Here is a 21014-nt window from a genome sequence, read left to right on the forward strand (position 1 = left end):
ATGAAGATTCAATTGGAGTGGAAGAAAGAAGACCTAAAGAATATGAAGAGGGAAAGAAATAGGGTTATGAAAGAAGCAAAAATGTGCAAATTATGAGTTATCTAGGAGGAAACCTGACTAATAGGGGGATAATATGGTTCACTAAAGCTGAATGTGAAGGACTGTTATTCTTTCCATATAAGGGTGGGGTTTCTATCTCTACCCAATTAATGTAATCACAGGAGTCTCAGAGCTCTCTTTTGAATCAACCAAAAGCTTTAAATTTTACAAAATTATATATGTGTGTATATGCATGCATGTGTGATAAAATAATGGAATTTAGCAGATGCCCAGAGGTCCCACCTGATTGATTTAGTATTGTTTGAATTGGGTGAGAATGAGAAACTGACTAAGTACCTACTTGGGGATGATTAGATTGTAGCCACACCTGGCTGGCCCTGAGTAGGGGCTTCTCAGAAGTTGAACCTAGTTAAGGTTAATTAAATTGAGACCACATGTGGCCAACCCTGAGTAGAGTGTGTTCTCAGAGGCTGTGGACTGTGACATCAACAAGAGGCCACACTCGACCAATCAACTTGAAGAACCTCCCATTTTGGGGAGGAAGACAGGAAGTAGGAAGCTGAGGCTGGCTGACTGGATTGGTTTCTTTTTTGGTTTGAGACATTGGCTTGGTGGCAGAACTTCATGTGGGTTGCTAGGAAAGCCAGGATTTCCATGCTATAAGGAATCTGTTATCAATCTTTCTCTCTCTCTTCACTATCTTATGATATATTTTTTAATAAATCCTTAAAAGCCTAAACTCTTTCTGAATTTATCAGTGATTTTAGCCAGTTTCCCCCCAAAACTGGGGGGGGGCAGATTATAACCAACACATATGTGTGTGTGTGTATATGTATATATATATATATATATATATATATATATACACATACATACATGTTATCTCACTTGTTCATTTATAAAACCCTGTGCCATAGGTATTATTATTATTATCCTCATATTATAGGTGAGGAAACTAAAACTGAGAAAAGATAAGTGGCTTGCTCAGGGGCAAAAAGTATAAATACATCCTTAGTCAATTTGAAATGATCATAAGTGTTTTGGACAATTGAATGGAAGTAGATGATGTCATACACATAATATCTTTATTGGCTTAAAGAATCAAATTCACCTATGTATAAGGCAGCAAGTCAGTTTGCAAATCAAACCTTCTAGCAATAGACTACTGAGATGATGGTTGAATCTAGAAGGGAAGAATTTCTGAGAGGGAATTACTTCTAATATGGGAAAGAAGTAGAAAGAGAATCTTTCCCTCTTCTACCAATCCTGTCTGCCTACTCCTACCATTTACCAGATGAGAACCAAGTGAACTTTGAAAGGTCAGATGATCTGGAGTTTCCATCAAGGTTGGTAGCAGGATACACAACAGGACAGAAACACGTCTGGTAACCATGAGCTGTGAGTTCTCCCCTTGGCCACATTTGGTCTTGTCATTTGTATATACTCTATTAGGAAACACATGTATATAAAGAGGGAATGGGCCCTAGTTTGGAAACCTTTTTCTGAAACCATTTTACTTGATAGACCCAGTAAGTAAGTAACTTTTCTAAAATTTCTGCTAATACCTTTTCTTAAATACCCTTTCTAAAAATTTCAACTGACAGTCAATGAAGAATGCAATGGTAAGAAATCCTAACAATCTCAGAGTTAATCCTTACATCCATGAGGGGGAAAGTAGTCATCAACCTTTTGGGACTAAGCCTGACTCCAAATGGGAGTTATAGAAGTGTTTTGGGGAAGGGATGCTATATTTCGAAGTGGGTGGAAGAAGAAGGGTAATATTAAGCACATTGGGACTCTTCACAAACCTCTGTTAAAAAGTCAAAGTGTGGCTTTGCAAGCCAGAAGCTGCAGATTCTACTACATTATCCCAGCTCTCTACTTCTACTATTTGGGATTCAACTCAGAAAAACAACAGCAGCAGTAGCGACAACAACAACAACAACAATAACAACAACAAGACATTCCATTAAACTCTTCTTCCAGAGTAAACTGGTCTACTTCCTACTACTATACTTCTATTTCTTGAGTTTGGGCTTGAATCTTTGCCTTCCAGAGCTTTAAGGATTTAAGCTCTTCCCCATTTCTGTTCATTCAACCCTTCCCTGGGGTAGATTGTTCTTTACAGAAATACAAGGAATCTGTCCCACTCATTTCCTTCCAGTCTCCAACACTTTGATTACTTATCCATGGCTATTTCCTTGTTCTTATTATTGGCTATTAATGATGGTGGTAGATAATAAGGGCTGTTATTGCTGCTGGACCTAGAAAAGGGCATTTATATGCTTTTGGTACATGTAACCTGTTTGGGTTACCACCCATTGAAGGTTCAAACTTTCATTGAACACATGCACTCAATCAAACAACAAACATTTATTAATGGCATACTCTATTTCAGGTACTCTGCTAGATGCTCTAGATACAAAGGTAAAAATGAAACAAGTCCTATGGTCAAAGTACTTAGAGAACCATAGCAATTAGAGATAGAAGAGGGTTTTCTCTAACTTCTTCACTTTCCAGATAAGGTAATTACAGGCAGTGGCTTACCACACAATAAATAGTGGAGTCAGAATTCAAACCTGGGTTCTCTTACTCAAATCTAGTTCTCTTGGCCTGACTTAGAATAAATATTTGTATTCTATGAAAAGCAATATTTCATGGCATAAAAATACATTCACTAATAAAACTTCTCATAAAGAATTGCTCCTCCCTCCATCTATTATACCTGAGGTATTTATCTACCTGGGCTATCTGATCCTATTTTTCAGTGTTAATGCCAGTATGTCAAGACTGGGAAGATGTTCAGATGGTAGGTCTGGCAGAACATAAGAGCAGGATGACTGGAGTGTGTGTGCATATAAAAGAAGAATCATGGACATTATTTGGAATTAGATCATAGGGCACCGAAAGTAAGAAAAAGACATTGAAAAAGGGAGACCTGATAGAAGAGAGAGAAAATGCTTTCCCTTTTTTATTTTGAAAAGAGCAGTACAATGAGAGAGGACATTCATATACCTATAAGGGGCTAAAATTCTAGCTATGATGTCTAAAATCTAATGAGTGGTCACCTTAAATTAGAAAATGTATAGACCAATCTTTGGGCATTAAGTATTTATTAAAGTATATTAGGGATTTATAAAGAGAAACATGTGGATCAAGTCTGAAATTTTGCTTGCTCTCCCTATCCTGACTGTCTCTTGCTCCCCAGCTGAAATCTTCCCCCCCCAAAAAGGTCCACACTTCCGTGGCTTCTCCCCGAACCCCCTGTGAAACAGAAAAAAGGGCGGTCCACACATACACAGCTCCAAGCCAATTGGCTGGCAACCTTGATTGACAGGACCCATGAGCAAATATCACTTCCTGATGCCGAACTGACCCTTGAAACCCCAGAAAAGGTCACTTCTGGATGCTAAAGTCACATGCTTTCTCCTCATGGCAGAGCTTCCCTGCAATATTTCTCCCAGAAGGGGGTGTCATTTCAATTCTCACATACTGTAAGACTTAGCTAAATTATTGATGACTTTTGCTGAACAGGCCTTTATGCTTTTTCATTTTCTTTTTAAAAATTTTTAGTCATAAATGCTGGTTTTCTGGGGAGGGGACTGTGTAAGAACATATTTGATAGAGAGTGATGTAAAACCAAAAGATATCAATAAGCATTTTAATCGCAAAGGAGAGAGTAAACAAGAGAAAGAAATAGAAAAAAAAATAGCAACAGAAAAAGAAGCAAGAAATTGATTAATAGAAAGTGGGCAAAAGAATAAGATGCCAAAATAAAACAATGAATTATAGACACATATGGAGACACATATAGATAAGAAAGGACACACAGAGACAAAGGCTAGAAGGGAAACATAAGCAAAAACAGAATCAAATAGACAAGAGAAAACAAGGAGACAGGATGAAAACTGAAGTAAAAAAGGACAAAAACATAGACGCTAAAGAAAAAAAGAGGAAATGCATTTATGAGACACAGAATTTTTAATATCAATCAGTGACCTAGTATTTGGTGCCATTTCCAGAAAGGTGTGCCAGCCTGATCAGAGGAACTGTCACAAGCAGAATTACCAGGCTTGTATATTTGGGTACCATTAACTTCCATACAGACAACACTGTTAATATTTGTAGAAGGTGAAACCTTGACAAAGAAATTTATGAGTATAAAACTTGTAGATATTTAATGGATAAGAAAGTTCTGAACATTTTCCTTCTGAGCCAGGAAGGCTCAGTAAACTTGGCCTCAGACATAAAGGTTGGAGTTCCAAGATTTGTGTTAAAAAGACTAAAGAAACCAACAGGTGGAAGATGTCAAGATAACACATATATTCTATTCATAATGTTCTCTCCATTATGTGTCCACATCTGGACCATGTATATCAGTACCTAATCCCTCCTTCTTGGATGATAAAGGTGAAGCCTCATCTGCATCTCCCCAGTAGTTTAGTTGTTTGTATAATATTTCACTGGGGCTACCAAGACAGCAAATACAGACCTTTTCAGAATCTCCATCTGGTGTCTTCTTTGGGTACAAAGGAGAGGGGATGGATCCCTGTGACTATATCTCCACCTCATTCCTACTGGACTCAACCTGAACTAAGAATATGGGGACACTGAATTATCTCATTTATTAATGCAATTAGTATCTAGAATCTTGATGAGAGGCATACTCTGTACAGAGAAGAAATCTGTTTGTGGTTCTCTTTCTGGTTTCATTCTTAATTGTCCTCAGGATATTTTACTTAGTTCCCTTGTCAAGATTTTTTATTTTTGAAAAATTGAATTTACTCTCCGCTGATTTTATTTTATGAAATGAAACTGCTCATAATTTCCCATCATCCTTAATAAAACTTGGGGAACAAAAATATAATTTACACAATTGTTTCCCTTTGCTTCTATATATTTCTAATTGGCAAGTAAGTCAAGTGCTTATTGACTCAGGTGCTTTTTAGGCTGCTTTGATCTCCTTGGATCTCCTTGTTATGGCAATTAATTTATATTGGCTAAAGAAAGAAATGATTGTAATTTGTGTTGACCTTTCTTCCATCCAAATCCATTTTGTCCTATATCAATAGCTTGTTTAAATGATCAGATTGTAGGTAATTATTTTTATTTGACAACCATATCCCCTCATCTTTTATTCTTTCCAGAGTGGTCTGACCACAAAGAAACAGATGACTTGAGTATAACAGTGGCTTCTATCCTGAACCATTTCCTGGACCTTAAAATTTAATCAATTAAATTTTTTTGATGTTACTTGGTGTTTACTATGTTGAGTTTCTTATGTTTTCATGAAGAGTATTCATGATACAAATACATGAAATTAATCTCTATTCTGTATCTGGCCTTCTCTGTTCTTGTTCCTGATCTATATTTTTGACATTTTTTGGTGTCTGCACCTGTTCTCACCTTTACATAAAAGCCACCAAGTATATAAACAGATGATCATGTAATTTGATGAGTCTTATCAAGTTCATAACAGAATTTTTCTACCTCTTCATCATTTGAAACATGTTGGGACTGTTACAATTTTTTTTTATGGTGATCTTTCAGGAAATGCATGTAATGAAGATTGCAATACAATATGATTCAGTGTCCCATGGAATTGTGTTTCTTTTTGCCTTTGACCTCATGATAAATAATTTCACCAATTTCTCTATTTGATTCTCCAAAGACAACCAAAGAGCCATTTTGTTATATTACTGTCTTATGGTTTCATTTAAAATGCAAATGTCAAGATTAATATGAACCTCTTCCTCTGGTAACAGGGTACCATTCAGTAATTAGATAAGGACCTCACATTTAGCCCACTCATAGTTAAGTTTATAGAAGGTTCTGAAAAATTTATGATTCTTACTCTAATTAAATTGCTCTTTTCCTACTCTGGTAACATTACAGAAGAGGAAGGGGATTAGAGAGAACTAAGGGACATTTTATATTTTCATTTAATTCACATATAGTCATGTAAAAAGTAGTCATCACCAGATGGTGAACCAAACTACTAGTCATGATCCTCTGTGTAAAGTACATTTTGTCTATTGACAGGATCATAACCACTGCCTTCCCAACATAGGCAAATCTATCAGAGTTTGTACTAGCCTTTGAGTACCCTGGATAACTTTCATGTAAGAATATTATGGAGTCGATTCCTAGGGTTTCTCAAAAGTCAGTTGTTAAAGTTTCAGCATGAGCATTTATGCCTCAGAATTGGCAAATGCTACAGATCAGGGGATAATGTCTTGTTTTATTAATTATTTGGAGTTAAGAAAGTGGTAGAAAAAATGTTCAGAATGAAGATCAAAATCAAAAGTGTTTCATGTTTATGGTTTTTAAAGTACCAGTTATCATTATTTTAAAAAATCTCAATTGTATTATTCATAATAAAGATTTAAAGTGTAATACTAGTTACCAGACAGCTGTTTAGTTTTACCAAAAAGGCAAATGTGGTACATAATTTTGATAGGATAAATCAAGAGTTTTAAATTCCATGTTGACCCCAGATACTCCCTTTATTTCTTGAACTCAAATGCAAACCCTCAACCCACACTTTCCTTCATGCCTGGGGATTCAGATATCAGCCTCCTGAATGCTGAAATTCTCTTTCCCTTATTTGACTGATTATTGTTGACATCCAGTGGTGTTGGTACACTGTAACACTAAAACCTTCTCTGCCTGGGACTGTCATCTATCACATGATGTCTCTTGACTGAACATTCCCTTTGTTTAAGGTATCAGTTTCTATAAAATGGTTTGGTGCTCTATTAAATTTATTCAGAAAGAGGGAAATCTAGCTTTAAGACACATCATAAAGTACAAGTTGCAGGCATTTTGGCATACATAACTTGAAAATCGAGATTAATGTGATGAAGCTTGGCTCAATTTGTCCTTGTGGCAAACAAACCTCTGTTCACAAATACCAACTTTGGGGATCTGGATCAGAGTTAAGTGGGCTTTCTTTTGTGGGGCAATGAGGGCTAAGTGACTTGCCCAGGGTCACTCAGCTAGTAAGTGTCAAGTGTCTGAGGTCATATTCGAGCTCAGGTCCTCCTGAATCCAGGGCCAGTGTGCCATCTAACTGCCCAAGTAGGCTTTTTTAATAGCATAAAAAAACAGCTCAACTGAGGACTCCCAAACAGCAGGATCAATATGTAAAAACTGCCCTCATGTGGCAGCAGTTGCCCCTCTTTGTGAGCCTGCTGACTCAGGGAAGGCACTTGAAGGGCCTCTCTAGTGGCTGAAATTTTAATTCATTCAAACTTGAGCATGGCAAATGTAAGAACACATGTCTTTCTTCTAATCTGGCATCATATGGAATTGTAAGGCACTGATCTAAGATTGCTTCTCTTCTGAGCTATAGTGAGAAAGGCCAGTTCCCATGCTCATATTACAAAGTCCTCCAGGACCATGAGGGGTGTTCAGTACCTGAGGGAACATTTTCAAAGGCCCTGCCCACACTATGACTCCTTATGTTCTAATAAAACTTTGGAGAGGGTGCAGGATTGAGGACTTAAGTCTCTAGGAACCAAAGAGTCTCACCTAGAGCATTCCTTTCTCCTAAATCCTATAACAATCTCAATCTATAACAAAGTCAATCTGAAATATTCACTTCTAAAGGCCCTGTTGCTAGAACAGGTTGGAAATGTGATTAAAATGGCATGGTTTTAGAAGAGTAAATAACAGGTGATTTTTAAGGTTAATAATTGCATTTTTATATTAATATTTTAACATTAATCAATCTGTTCACAAATCAGGCAATAAAAGTAGTAATTCAAAAAAATTACTTTTAAATTGAACCTAGCCATCTTTAGTAGTATTGAAATTTTATAGTTATGGCTATAAGGACATCCAGAAAGGCCAGTAAGAAGAGATCAATTTTGCCTTTGTTGAAGTATTTCAAGAGGAAAAAGTTTGCTCAGTCTACTTTGGCCTGGCTCTTGGGGGAGGGGGGAAGGGTCATTAGATCCCGTTGGCACCTCTCATCTTTAAACCCTTTATTAGTCATGATTAGGGATGGGAGGTGTCAAACATTCCTCCTCCCCCATTATATGTAGCCATTTTTCTGTTACCAACTCCTCCAACAGACAAAAAGTTTTGAGTGAAATGTATGATGGTATAATAGCTGGTAACCCTACCACTAGAGGAAACCACTGGAATTTTCCTCTATCATCCTTTTAATAGGCTTATTGTAATTAGAAAACACATATAGGGCCATGGGTTTTTCTCTCTGGTTTATGTACCATATTATTTCATGTGCCTTTCCCAAAGACTATTGGAAGCACAGAACCAAAAATCTCTTCTTGTATCACCTTGGAATTGAATTTAACATGAGTAAAGAGAGTTGGGGCTATGTATCCTGTAGCCTCATCCATCTCTTCTCCAAAAGTTATGTTTTTGTCCTTCAAGTAGATTTGTCACCCTTTTAAAATGAAGTTTGATGATCCTTTTGTAATTAAGAGATTTTTAGGGGGCAGCTAGGTGGCACAGTGAATAGAGCACCAGCCCTGGATTCAGGAGGACCTGAGTTCAAATCTGGCCTCAGACACTTTACACACTTACTAGCTGTGTGACCCTGGGCAACTCACTTAACCCCAATTGCCTTACAAAAGAAAGAGATTTTTAAAATGTCTTCACCATAGAATTCCTTCATAATTTCCTTATACTTATTCACAATCTAACTTTGGAGGGATGGCTCAAAGAACATATAGACTGGAGCTAAGCAGGGCTGACCACAATTCATGTACTTCTCCCAGCCGATAAATCTGCAAGCAACATTAAGATTATAATCTTTATCAAGATTACACAAACTCTTCTTTCTGAACTTGAGTCACAAGAGTCAAATGCTTAGCAGCAGCTTCCGTGAAAATCTTAGTGATTCTGGCACTTCCATTATAGAGAATATGGTCAAATCTTTGCTTCAGAAGTTCCATGTCTCCTTATTGCCATCATTAAATAACAGAGTACAGCTCCTTGTCTAAAGGACAAGGGGAGATCTTGGCCAAGAGCATGTTTGTCTCTTCACTAAATTCTGATGGATTCACTGTGACAGCATTTCCTGCTTCAATAGATCCTGTTAATTACTGGATACTTAGGGAATCCTAAATATGGGTTCCAAATCCCAATAACAAAGACCACTCCAAGAGGCTCTGAGTGAACATAGGCCTCATTCATTATTGTCAGGATACTCTTCTTAGTTGTCTCTGTGGCAACCCATTCAGAAAGTCTCTTTTACATGATCAAGTTCCCCAAGAATACCAATAACTTCTTGATTATCTACATTGAATTGACTCTTGCACAGGTCCTACGCCAGCACTGCCAAGATCTCCTTTTGGAGCTCCTGCAGCATCCTCTGCAGGGCCTGCAGCTGCCAGAGGAGGAAGTGCAGCGCAATTGAATATTCTGTTTGGAAGATGCCCAAGGCTTGCCACACTGAAAGATTGCTTCATGGGGCTGGAGTCAGGGCCAGGGGCAGGGAGCTCTTACATTGGTGAAGGCCTATTCCCACCTCCTGGCCTTGCCTTGGCCCCACAATGTAAGTTATTAAACATTTACCAGCACACTTAACATAAGGAGTCCTTCAGACCTATATTTTCACTTTAGAGTAGAGGAAGGGAAATGGAAGAGACAGAATGGTATGCTAGAAATCACATATAACATCAGAAAGAGAAATTGCAAGCCTGGGATATAGAAAATACATACAAACTATAACTGTCTTCCTTAGATAAGCATTATTGTACCTAAAAATCCCAGTATGAATGGAAGCAGAGAAAGACTAGCAAGAAAGCACAAAAAAGTGACTCTTAAATTGATGATTCTATTAGGAAGGGACTTGGATTTAGAGGAAGAGCTTTCGGAGGGTGAAAACTACACAGCTTCCCAGGAAACTGAATAAGAAACAGTTCCTTATTTATTGATCAACAGATGGCACCTATTGTTTTAACTCTTTGTGGCCTCTTTTTGGGGTTTTCTTGGTAAAAATACTGGAGTGGTTTGACATTTCTTTCTTCAGCTCATCTTACAGATGAGGAAACTGAGGCAAATAGGGTTAGGTAACTTGCTCAGTGTCTCAGAGCTAGTTTGAGGCTCGATTTGAATTCAGGTCTTCTGGACTTAAGGTCCAATGTGCTCTATCCAAAGCACCACTTAGTTTACCCAGGTAACTAGTATGTCCTAAGGAAGAGGGTCCAGATCTGATTCATTCAGGAAAGAATAAGAGATGCAGGAACCAACCTTCCAGCTGAGGAAAGCATCAAGTGTAACTATTCCCATAGGTCAATAACTCCTTATATGTACTGAAAATATAAGGAGATAAAGTTACTCCTCTAGGAGAAATAAAATTTAGCAAACTATAAAAAGACACGATTAAACTGCTGATCTCAGCCACTGTTGTAAAGGCTTCTGTTTGTCCTTAGATAAGACACCTGAACTTCTCTCTTAATGATTACCCAACCTCAATATATTAGGAAAAAAGACTTCTTCATCAGTTCTAAAAGTATTTGGTTCCTTTCTCTTCTTTGCTGCCTCTGAAAAGATAGTGTTTTCCTATTCTGATAACAGATACTGCAACTTGCATTCCAAATATTTACCCAGATGTCACACAAATTGTCTCTGTGTGACCCTTTCTTCCCTTTTTGGTTACCCTTAATCTTCACATCTGTCTGCAGAGAAGGGTGTTACTTATCTATCCTAAAGTGCCACAAAATATTGCTTATTGGATATACAGCCTTTACAGAGGGGCAATTAGTTATAATGACACAAATTCTTTTTAAAGCAGGACTGATCCATTGTTGGGAGGAATCACTTTTCTGCATGTGGCTGGCTCCCTATACATACTAGCTTAGAATCAATACATTATTTTCTCTTCTATCAGACTTTCAAAATATTTTATTTCCAGTCTTGTGGATGAGTGAGATTCTCCTTGGGCTTTCCATGGAACCAGGCTAAGAAATTCCCCAACACATTGAGTATGGGAAATTGTAGCTCAAAACAATACATGCAGGAAGGAGCTGCCTGTAACAGAAGCTGTTTGTGGGCAAAACATTCAACTTGGTTCTGCTCATCCCAATCCATTTGCAGTCAGATGGAAGGAAATGTACATGACATGTACAGTTATTTAATATTTCACTCTATATTCTCTGTAGATTACTTGCATATTAAATGTGAAAATTCTGTTGGGTAATTTCCTAACCCCATAAATAGAGGGACCATTCAGTCTCCTAGGAAGTTTCATTCAGTCAGCTTTGGGTATATAGGAACTGAAAAAGATTGAGCCAAAGCAGACTGAGTCTGTCCTGACCTGATTTGGTCTCATTTGTCCTGGTCTCTCCTAAGTTGGCCTTAACTCACCTCTCCTATAATTCCCAGGTTCTAGCCATCCAGTCACCATGAAGATCCTCTATCGGGTGTTTATAATTCTCCTTGTGATCTTCTCCTATGCTGGCAGAGATAAGTTGCAGTATGGGTATCGGGGATGTGGGACTATTGATAGGAGGATGGGCTCAATCTTGAGAACCATTAGTTTTCTGACCTAACTGGCCTGAGATGAGGGCTGGGAACTCATTAACTCTGTGGAAGATAAAGGGAAAGCTGCCTCTACTTAGCCTAAAGAGCTCATTAGGAGAGCAGTTTTTATTTAGGTGGACAAATGCTGCATTTGAAAGTGGACTCCACTACTTCTCAAGGGAGCCATTCCACTCTGGGAGAGCTCTCTCTAATGGTTAGGAAGTTTTGGTTATGATTGAGCCTGCCATGGGCTTTTTGAAGCTTCTACCCAATTGTTCCCAAGTGCAACAAAGTATTTTGAAGATAAACTTATGCTCTCCTTAGCTCTATGGACATGTAGCATGCAGATTTGATGAAACAGACTCATTTCTCCTGAGTCCAAGTCTGTTGCTATTGTTACTTTGGGCATATTATCTACTTATTGCTCTTTGTACTGAGGTCTTCTGTGGCTTCTGAGTCATGCTAGTCTTTATCCACAAGCTCTGTGACTTCCTGCAAAATGGATAATTTTCAAATTTTCTTGCATAAAGTTTGTTTCTATATAGTTGTCTGCATGTTATTCCCCCCCCCCCTTATAGTGTGAGTTACTTGAGAGAAGGGACTGGCTTTTGCCTCTCCTTGTGTCCCTAGTTAAAAAGTTAGACAAGGGGGCAGCTAGGTGGCACAGTGGATAAAGCACAGGCCCTAGATTCAGGAGGACTTGACCTCAGACACTTGACAATAGCTGTGTGACCTTGGGCAAGTCGCTTAACCCTCATTGCCCTGCAAAAACCAAACCAAAACAAAAAAAGGTAGACAAAATGATTGCAGCAACCCTTTGAGATTGAAATACTCTACTTGATTTTCCTCTGTGTAAAATCAGCCTGGAGAGGTGAAAGGTCTATTAAGCTGTATCTACAAGGAATCTAGCTAAGCCCATTTTGATATCCAACAATTATAGCTAGCATTTATATAGCACTCAAAATTTTTCAAAGTGCTTTTCATTGGTGTTTGATCCCTCCATCATTTTTTTCCCTTTCCTCTCATCCAACTACTTGGCTGAGTATACCTATCTTAAGAGCTCATCTAACACTTTTGCCCCAAGAAGCGCCTTGACATTTCCTTTCCCACATGAGTCATGCTGTGAACAAAGAATCAGAACAAAAGTGAAAAAACCTCAAATAAAACCCACACTCAAAAAATAAATAGTATGGTTCATTCAGATCTCACAGTCCTTTCTATCCCCATTCAGTTTTCTCCACAGGTATATCATATATAACTTTTCTAAAATTCTATTCACCTCTTTAAGTTCTTTCTTATTTATTTTGTGGCTAGATTTATCTAGTTCTGAGAGGGGAAGGTTAAGATCCTCCACTAATACAGTTTTGCTGTCTATTTCCTCTTGTAACTCACTTAAGTTCTCCTCTAAGAATTTGGATGCTATACCACTTGGTGCATACATGTTTAGTTTCGATATTCATTTTCTATGGTACATTTTAGCAAGATATACTTTCCTTCCCTATATCTTTTAATTAGCTCTAATTTTGCTTTTGCTTTGTCCAAGAATTGCTACTCCTTCTTTTTTGACTTCAGCTGAAGCATAATATATTCTGCTCCAACCTTTTACCTTTATTCTGTGTATCTCTCTACTTCAAATGTGTTTCTTGTAAACAACACATTGGATTCTGGTTTTTAATCCACTCTGCTATCTGCTTCCATTTTAATTCATCCCATTCACATTCACAGTTATGATTACTAACTTTATATTACCCCCGTCCTATTTCCCCTGTTGTTTGTATTTTTTTTCTTCTTTTACCCTATTCCTCCTCACCAGTGTTTTGCTCTTGACCACTGCCTCCCTCAATCTGACCTTCCTTTTATTTCCCCTTTTCTTCTCTGCTTCTGCCCTCCCTTCTATCAGTGCTTCCCTCTTTTCCCCTTATCCTTTTACTTCCCCAAAGGGTAAGCTAAATTTCTTTATCCAAATGAGTGTGTATGTTATTCCCTCTTTGAACCAAATCTGATGAGAGAAAGTTTGAAACAATGCTCACCCCTCCCTTCTTTCCCTCTATTATAATAAGTATTTTTGCATCTCTTTATATGATGTAATTAACCGCATTCCACCTCCTCTTTCCTCTTGTCCCCATATATTCCCTTTTCACCCCTTAATTTTCTTTATATAATCACATCAAAGTCAATTTATATCTATACCCTCTGTGTATACACCTTCCATCTGCTCAAATAGAGTTCTCAAGAGTTATAAATATTATCTTCCCCTGTAGGGATTTAAACAGTTTAACTTTATTGAATAAGTTTTTTCCTGTTTACCTTTTTATATTTCTCTTAAGTCTTCTATGTGAAGACCAAATTTTCTGTTCAGTTCTGGTCTTTTCATCAGGAAACCTTGAAAGTCCCCTATTTTATTGAATGTACATCTTTTCCCCTTGAAAGATAATGTTTGGTTTTGCTGCGTAGTTGATTCTTGGTTACAATCCAAGTTACTTTGTCTTCTGGAATATCATATTCCAAGCCTCCCAATACTTTAATGTTGAAGCTGCCAGGTCCTGTGCAATCCTGACCGTGGTTCCATATTTAAATTGCTTCTTTCTGGCTGCTTGGAGTATTTTCTCCTTCACCTGATAATTCTGGAATTTGGCTACAATATTCCTTGGAGTTTTCCTTTTGGGGTCTCTTTCAGGAGGTGATTGGTGGAGTTTTTCAATGACAATCTTATCCTCTGATTCAACAACATTAGGGCAGTTCTCCTTGATAATATGGTGTTTAGACTTTTTTTGCTCATGACTTTCAGGTAGTCCAATAATTCCTAAATTATTTCTCCTGGATATATTTTCTAGGTCAGTTGTCTTTCCAATGAGGTATTTCACATTTTGTAGATAATTAAACTAAGTCTCAAATAGATAAAATAATTTTTATCAGTTCCCATAGCTAGAGTAGGCATCCTAGAATTGGAACCCCAATGTTCCATTTTCTTATCTCAGGTTCTTTTCATTACAACACAGTACCATATTTACTGAAAGAAAATTTCATAAAAATTAAATTAATTTATATTATGCTTAGGTCTAACCTCTCTGAACTGTGATTCAGAATTACAACATAACATCTCTTTTTTATTTGTCTATTAACAAATATTCTGAAATATTCTTTTACTTCTTTTCACAGGGTGTGGAGGATTTTTGGACAGTTTTGTATGTCTAATTAAAGGAGGCAGTTGTGAGGATGACGCTTGTGTTTTTCCTCTTGCTAAGATAGACACCTGCCACAAAAAGAAAAAGAACTGTTGCATTTATAAGCCAAAAGCTTCAAAAATTTTTTTGGAACAAAAAAAGACATAAGGAGGCTTTGGAGGAAAACTAAGAGTGTAGAAGACGGGAGATTTTGAAATCAAATTTTTCTCATTGTCATTTTAATAAACAAAATCACTTTTGGAAAGTTTGATTTCTATAGCAGAAATGATTCTTGGGTCATTGATCATGTGAAGAGGTGATCATGTGAAGAGGTGAAATGTCAATATTATAAACCATAATCAAGACTTTATATTGACTTCAATGAAAGAGAGACATTGCCTCCTAATGGATAAAAAGTACACATAGTAAAAGTCAAGAGGACTTGATTTAAAGTCCCATATTACCTATGGGACTATGGATTAATGAATATCTCCTTGTATTAGTCAATACTTCTTCCAGATCCAGAATTTCATTGTTGGGAGTTTTTCCTCTCCTGATAGATCATCATCTTTCCATGCCCAGGTACATGGCCTTTAATGATTGATCCACAGGGGCAGACATAGAATCCATAACTGGGTTCATACTTAAAGCCTCTCTGGCTTTGTAGGATATTTCATAGGTTGTAGCCTACTAGCAAAACCTTAAAAGACACAAGGCCATCCCAATGAAGTATCAGATCAGAAATGACATAGAGGTTGATATCTAAACCATGTAAGAAAAAGGAGAGATCTGAAAAAATTTCATTCTTGAATACTAGTGCTAAAATTTTCAGTAAAATCTTGCCAAAGAGTCTACTACATTATGTCATTAAAATTACTCTGCTCAGACTTCTGGGGTGGAGCCAAGATGGTGGAAGAAAGGCAGTGAGCTCTTGAAATCACAACATGATCACTCCAAAAAACATTCAAATAATTCTGTAGGACAATTCCTAGAGCAGCAAAATCCACAGAAGAATGTGCTGAGATCAGTTTTCAACCAAGTATGGCTTGTAAGGTTGGAAGGAGGGAGCTGCTGTGCTGAGACAGGAGTGGAACCCAACCCCACAGTCACCCTGACACAGATCCAGCAAGGCCTCACCAGAGAAAGAGACTCCCCCCCCCCCAAGCCTCTGAATCAGCTGCAGCACCAGTACCATCCAGAACTAAGCTCACAGTCTGGTGAGAGGTCTGAGCCCTTGGCAGGGGGAGACTACAGGCATCTATGCTGGTGCTGAGGCAGAACTTGGGGTTTTTACCACTGCTGGGAACCAGGAGGTAGGCTTGAGTAGCAGTGGCCCAGGATGGGGAGGGTCACAGGCTTGTTGAAGGTGACAACCACAGCATACAAAGCTGGTTGATTAGCAAGTTGGTCTGGGGTCATCTAGGACCAGGAAACAGGCCAGGATAGTGGAGAACCTGCTTCTCCTTAAATCATAGCCCCTGGGACCTTCTGAAGCTTGGGATACTGCAGCCTGGAAACAGTGCCCCACTTTAAGGAGCTAAAAGTCAACTAAAAGAAAGGCCAGATGAGCAGACAGAGAAAGGTGAGGACCATAGAAAGTTTCTTCAGTGACAAGGAAGATAAAGGTACACCCTCAGAGGAATATGTCAGTGTCAGGGTCCCATATCTAAAGCTTCCAAGAAAAAATATGAATTGGTCTCAGGCCATAGACGTGCTCAAAAAGGATTTTGAAGATAGAGTTAGAGAGGTGGAAGAAAAAATGGAAAGAGAAATAAGGGTGTTACAGGAAAGATGTGAGAAAAAAGTCAACAGCTTGAAAAGCCAAATGGAAAAGCTCTCTGATGAAAATAATTGCCTAAAAATTAGGATTGAACAAATGGAAGCTAGTGACTTTATAAGAAACCAAGACACAATAAAGCAAATCAAAATGAATAAAAAATAGAGGGCAATGTTAAATATATTCTTGGAAAAACTGCTGACCTGGAAAATAGATCCAGGAGAGATAATTTGAAAATTATTGGTCTACCTGAAAACCATGATAAAGGAAAGAGCTTAGACATCATCTTCCAAGAAATTGTCAGGGAAAACTGCCCTGATATTCTAGAAGCAGAAGGCAAAATAGAAATTGAAAGAATCCACTGATCACCTCCTGAAAGAGATCCCAAAAGGAAAACTCCCAGGAATATTATAGCCAAATTTCAGAGCTCCCAAGTCAAGGATAAAATATTGCAAGCTGCCAAAAAGAAATAATTCAAGTGCTGTGGAGCCCCAGTCAAGATAGAAAAAGATCTAGCAGCTTCTACATTAAAGGATCAGAGGGCATGGAATATGATATTACAGAAGGCAAAGGAATTGGGATTACAACCAAGAGTCACATATCCAGCAAAACTAATATAATCTTTCAGAGGAAAAAATGGGACTTCATTTAAAAAGTGGACTTTAAGATATTTGTGATGAAAAGACGTGAACTGAATGGAAAATTTGACTTTAAAATACAAGACCCTAGAAAACCATAAAAAATTGGAGTTGGGGAATATACTTGAGGTTGTGCAGTGGGTGACTATCTTATGTCTGAGGCTGGGGTCCCCCTGGGTCCAGGGTGGATGCTTTGTCCATTGTGTCACCTAGCTACTCCGTGATGACATCTTTAGGGCAAAATTGAGGGGTTAGAGGAATGCACTGTGGGAGGGGGAAGGGCAGAGGTAGCATGGGGTGAACCCCACATTAAAGAAACAGGAAAGGGTTATGGAGTGGGGGAAGAGATGGGGGAGGAGCAGGGCAGTAAATGAACTTTACACTCATCAGAATAGGCTCAAAGACCTTAATCTCATCAGAGTTGGCTGAAGGAGGGATTAACACACACACACATATACACACACACACACACACACACACACACCCAACTGGGTGGAGTAACCTATTTAAGATGGGCAATAAATGAGCTTAACACTCATCAGAATTGGCTCAAAGATCTTGATCTCATCAGAATTGGATCAAGGAGGGATAGGGTAAAAGAAGATAGATAATAGAGTAAATATCATGGGGAAGGGAATAGGATGGAGGGAAACAGTTAACAATAATAATTATGAAAAAGAGAAAAGGGGGGGAAATTGTACAAAAAAAATTTATTACAACTCTTTGTGGTGGCTAAGAATTGGGAATCAAGGGAATGTCCATCAATTGAGGAGTGACTGAAGAAGCTGTGTTATGTGATTGTAGTGGAATGGTATTGTGCTATAGGAAATGACAAACAGGTTGATCCCAGAAAAACCTGTAAAGACTCATATGAACTGATGTATAGTGAAGTGAGCAGAACTGGAAGGACATTGTGCATAGTGACAGCAATATTGTTTGATCATCAATTGTGAATGACTTAACTACTCTCAGCAATACAATGATCCAAGACAATCCCAAGGGACCAATGATGAAGTGTATTATCCACTCCCATAGAAAGAACTGATAAAAAGAGCACTTGTGGATTGTACATATATAATATATATAAGATTGGTTGCTGTCTTATGGAGGGGGGAGGAAAGGGAGGGAGGGAGAAAAATTTGGAACTCTAAATCTTATGAAAATGAAAATACCCTTACATGTAACCAAGGAAAAAAGTGTTTGTTGCACTGAGAAAAAAAATTGCTCACCAAACTCAAGATGAAATATGCTATCTACTTCCAGAAAGGGAACTGATAATCTCTGAGTGCAGATTGAAGTATTTTTTACACTTTATTTTTCTTGCTTTTCCCCTCACAATATGGCTAATGTGGAAATATGTTTCATATGACTTCATATGTAGAATGTGTATCATAATTCTTGCCTTCTTCAGAAATGATGTTTGTGGATGAGATTTGGAATAGAAAATTAAAAAAAAAATAAAATTTAACACATTAGTCATCTTGACCAATTTGGATTTAAAGCTGGGATAGAAGAATGTAAAAATTATGAAAAAATTAACATAATTTTAGTATTTTAATATTTAAGTAATTAGAAAAACAACTAGAACCATAAGGTTACATCACTCAATACAAAAAGCCTTTAAATATTCAGTACTTATGTATGTTTAAAAGTACAAGCAAGGTGGGCAGCTAGATGGTGCAGTGGATAAAGTGCTGGCCCTGGATTCAGGAGGACCTGAGTTCAAATTTGACCTCAGACACTTGACACTTACTAGCTGTGTGACCCTGGGCAAGTCACTTAACTCTCATTGCCCTGCAAAAACAAAAACAAAAAAGTACAAGCAAGGAAAGGTTTTTGTTTATTATTACAAAAAGCATTAGTTTAAAAACAAAAACTGGAATCATCTGTAAGAGTGAAATACTTGACGTTTTTCTTTTAAGTACATACACAATATGAGGAAATCTTCTCATCCCACTAGTTTATGACATCCTTCTAAGAGTATTAGCTATAGCAGCGAGACAAGAAAGATAATTACAAGATTTCAACACTGGAACAGAGTATATAAGGAAAAGTCTCCTGACTAAGGTAGGATTGAGGGAATTCAATAAGCAGAGGTACTAAAGGTGAGCTTTCTGGGTATGGGGAAAAGCCAGAGAATGGGCATGGATGTAGTGGTACAATGTCATTTGTGAAGAATAGAAGGAGTCTAGTTGGATTATAAAGTGTAAGAAGGCTATTTCCAGTCACCTTTGCCACCATAGAGACCACAACCTGCAGCTTCTGGAGCTGGAGTGCCAGGCATGAAGCTCTTGTTCCTCCTGTCCAACTTTGGGACTCATCCTCTCCAAGGTTTCTGGAACTGAGCCATGGGATACCCCAGAGTGGACAAGTCCTCTCCCCATCTGGCTGAACCTGGGATCTCCAACTCTTCAGGTATGAAGACTCTTACTGGCATTTATACCATTGCCACCATGACAGGTCTCCCAACCCCACCTCCCCAAAAAGCAGATGAGATGATGTCCATTATACTCCTACAGGCCACTGAAATGCCGACTCCTACATCTGTTTCCAATACTGCAGTCATTTCAGGTGTTCTCATAGTGGTCTTTATCACCCTGATGTCAGTCCTGATCATCATCATATACCTGTACAAGAACAAAGGCAGCTATATCACCTATAAGCCCCTTGAAGGAGAAGCCAACATGACTTTGCAAAGGGAGAGTGACTCAGTCCAAGGGAGTAATATATCACCTGTTGACTCCCAGCATCCCAAATAACTCCTCTGGCCTCCAAGTGCAAGACTGAGTGCTTAATTTATTAGATGAAAGATGCATCTGAAGGCAGAGCTAGGTGGTGATAATGGGTGTCTGTGCTCTCTCCAGGTCAAGATCCAGGGACACTCCTAACCTGAGTGCCAGCAGCAGAGACCTAGGGGACAAAGGGAAAAAGAGAAAGCAGATTCTGATGTCTTTAACTAGATTTTTTTCATGCATCCTAATGTCATAAGCCAAATGATCTTAATAACTAGACAGGATAGGACTAACCCATTGGGCATGTGGGCATTTACCAAGTAAATTCCTGTACTCTTATTTGGCAGGGAAATAGTGTTGGGAATGGCCCAATCCTACTCCATACTCCTAACCTCCTAGCTGTATCATGTAACTCATGAAGAATCCTAATCACTGGTCCCAAAAAGTTATTTGGCATCCCGATAACTAGAGAAACCAGCTTGGGGAGGGGGATGGTGGTGGTGATAGTGGTAATCATTCAACACATTAGCTGATCTCACCTGCTGGTATCTGGGCCATACCCTTTTCTCAAGGCCCCTGCTCCCCAGCACATTTTCCTATTCCCAGTCCCAGTATTTGTGATATTTTTTTATCTAAGTTAAAATTTTTCATTTTCATTTTCATTTACAGAAGCTAGAGAATAATGGCATTAAATTATCCATATTTGGGATTTATCTGTCCCAAATATGTACAGATCTGAAGTTTATACTCCTAGAGCAAGTAGGCATATAAAGATAATCTAATATGTGTATATTTACTTAGTTATAAATTATATACATGTAATACAGTATCAATAATTACATGTAAAAATGATACAAAAAGACATTAAAAAGGATGAAATAAAAATGAAATAACATATGATACTAGAGTCAATAGGGAGCCACTGAAGGTTTTATTTTGTTTTACTTTTTTTTTTTTTTTTAGGGAGGCAATTGGGGTTAAGTGACTTGCTCAGGGTCACACAGCTAGTAAGTGTTAAGTGTCTGAGGCCAGATTTGAACTCAGGTACTCCTGACTCCAGGGTCAGTGCTCTATCCACTGCGCCACCTAACTGCCCCTGTTTTACTTTTTTTTTGAGATAAGAACATGGTCAAACATGTAGTTTAGG

General features: G+C 38.1%; 1 pseudogene; it reads right to left on the reverse strand.

Moving 5' to 3' along the window:
- Nucleotides 1-1222: 1222 nt before the first annotated feature.
- On the reverse strand, nucleotides 1223-19419 carry LOC122739223 (annotated as a pseudogene).
- Between the last annotated feature and the right edge of the window lie 1595 nt (nucleotides 19420-21014).

Source organism: Dromiciops gliroides, chromosome 2 (genome assembly GCF_019393635.1).
Source record: "Dromiciops gliroides isolate mDroGli1 chromosome 2, mDroGli1.pri, whole genome shotgun sequence".
NCBI lineage: Eukaryota > Metazoa > Chordata > Mammalia > Microbiotheria > Microbiotheriidae > Dromiciops > Dromiciops gliroides.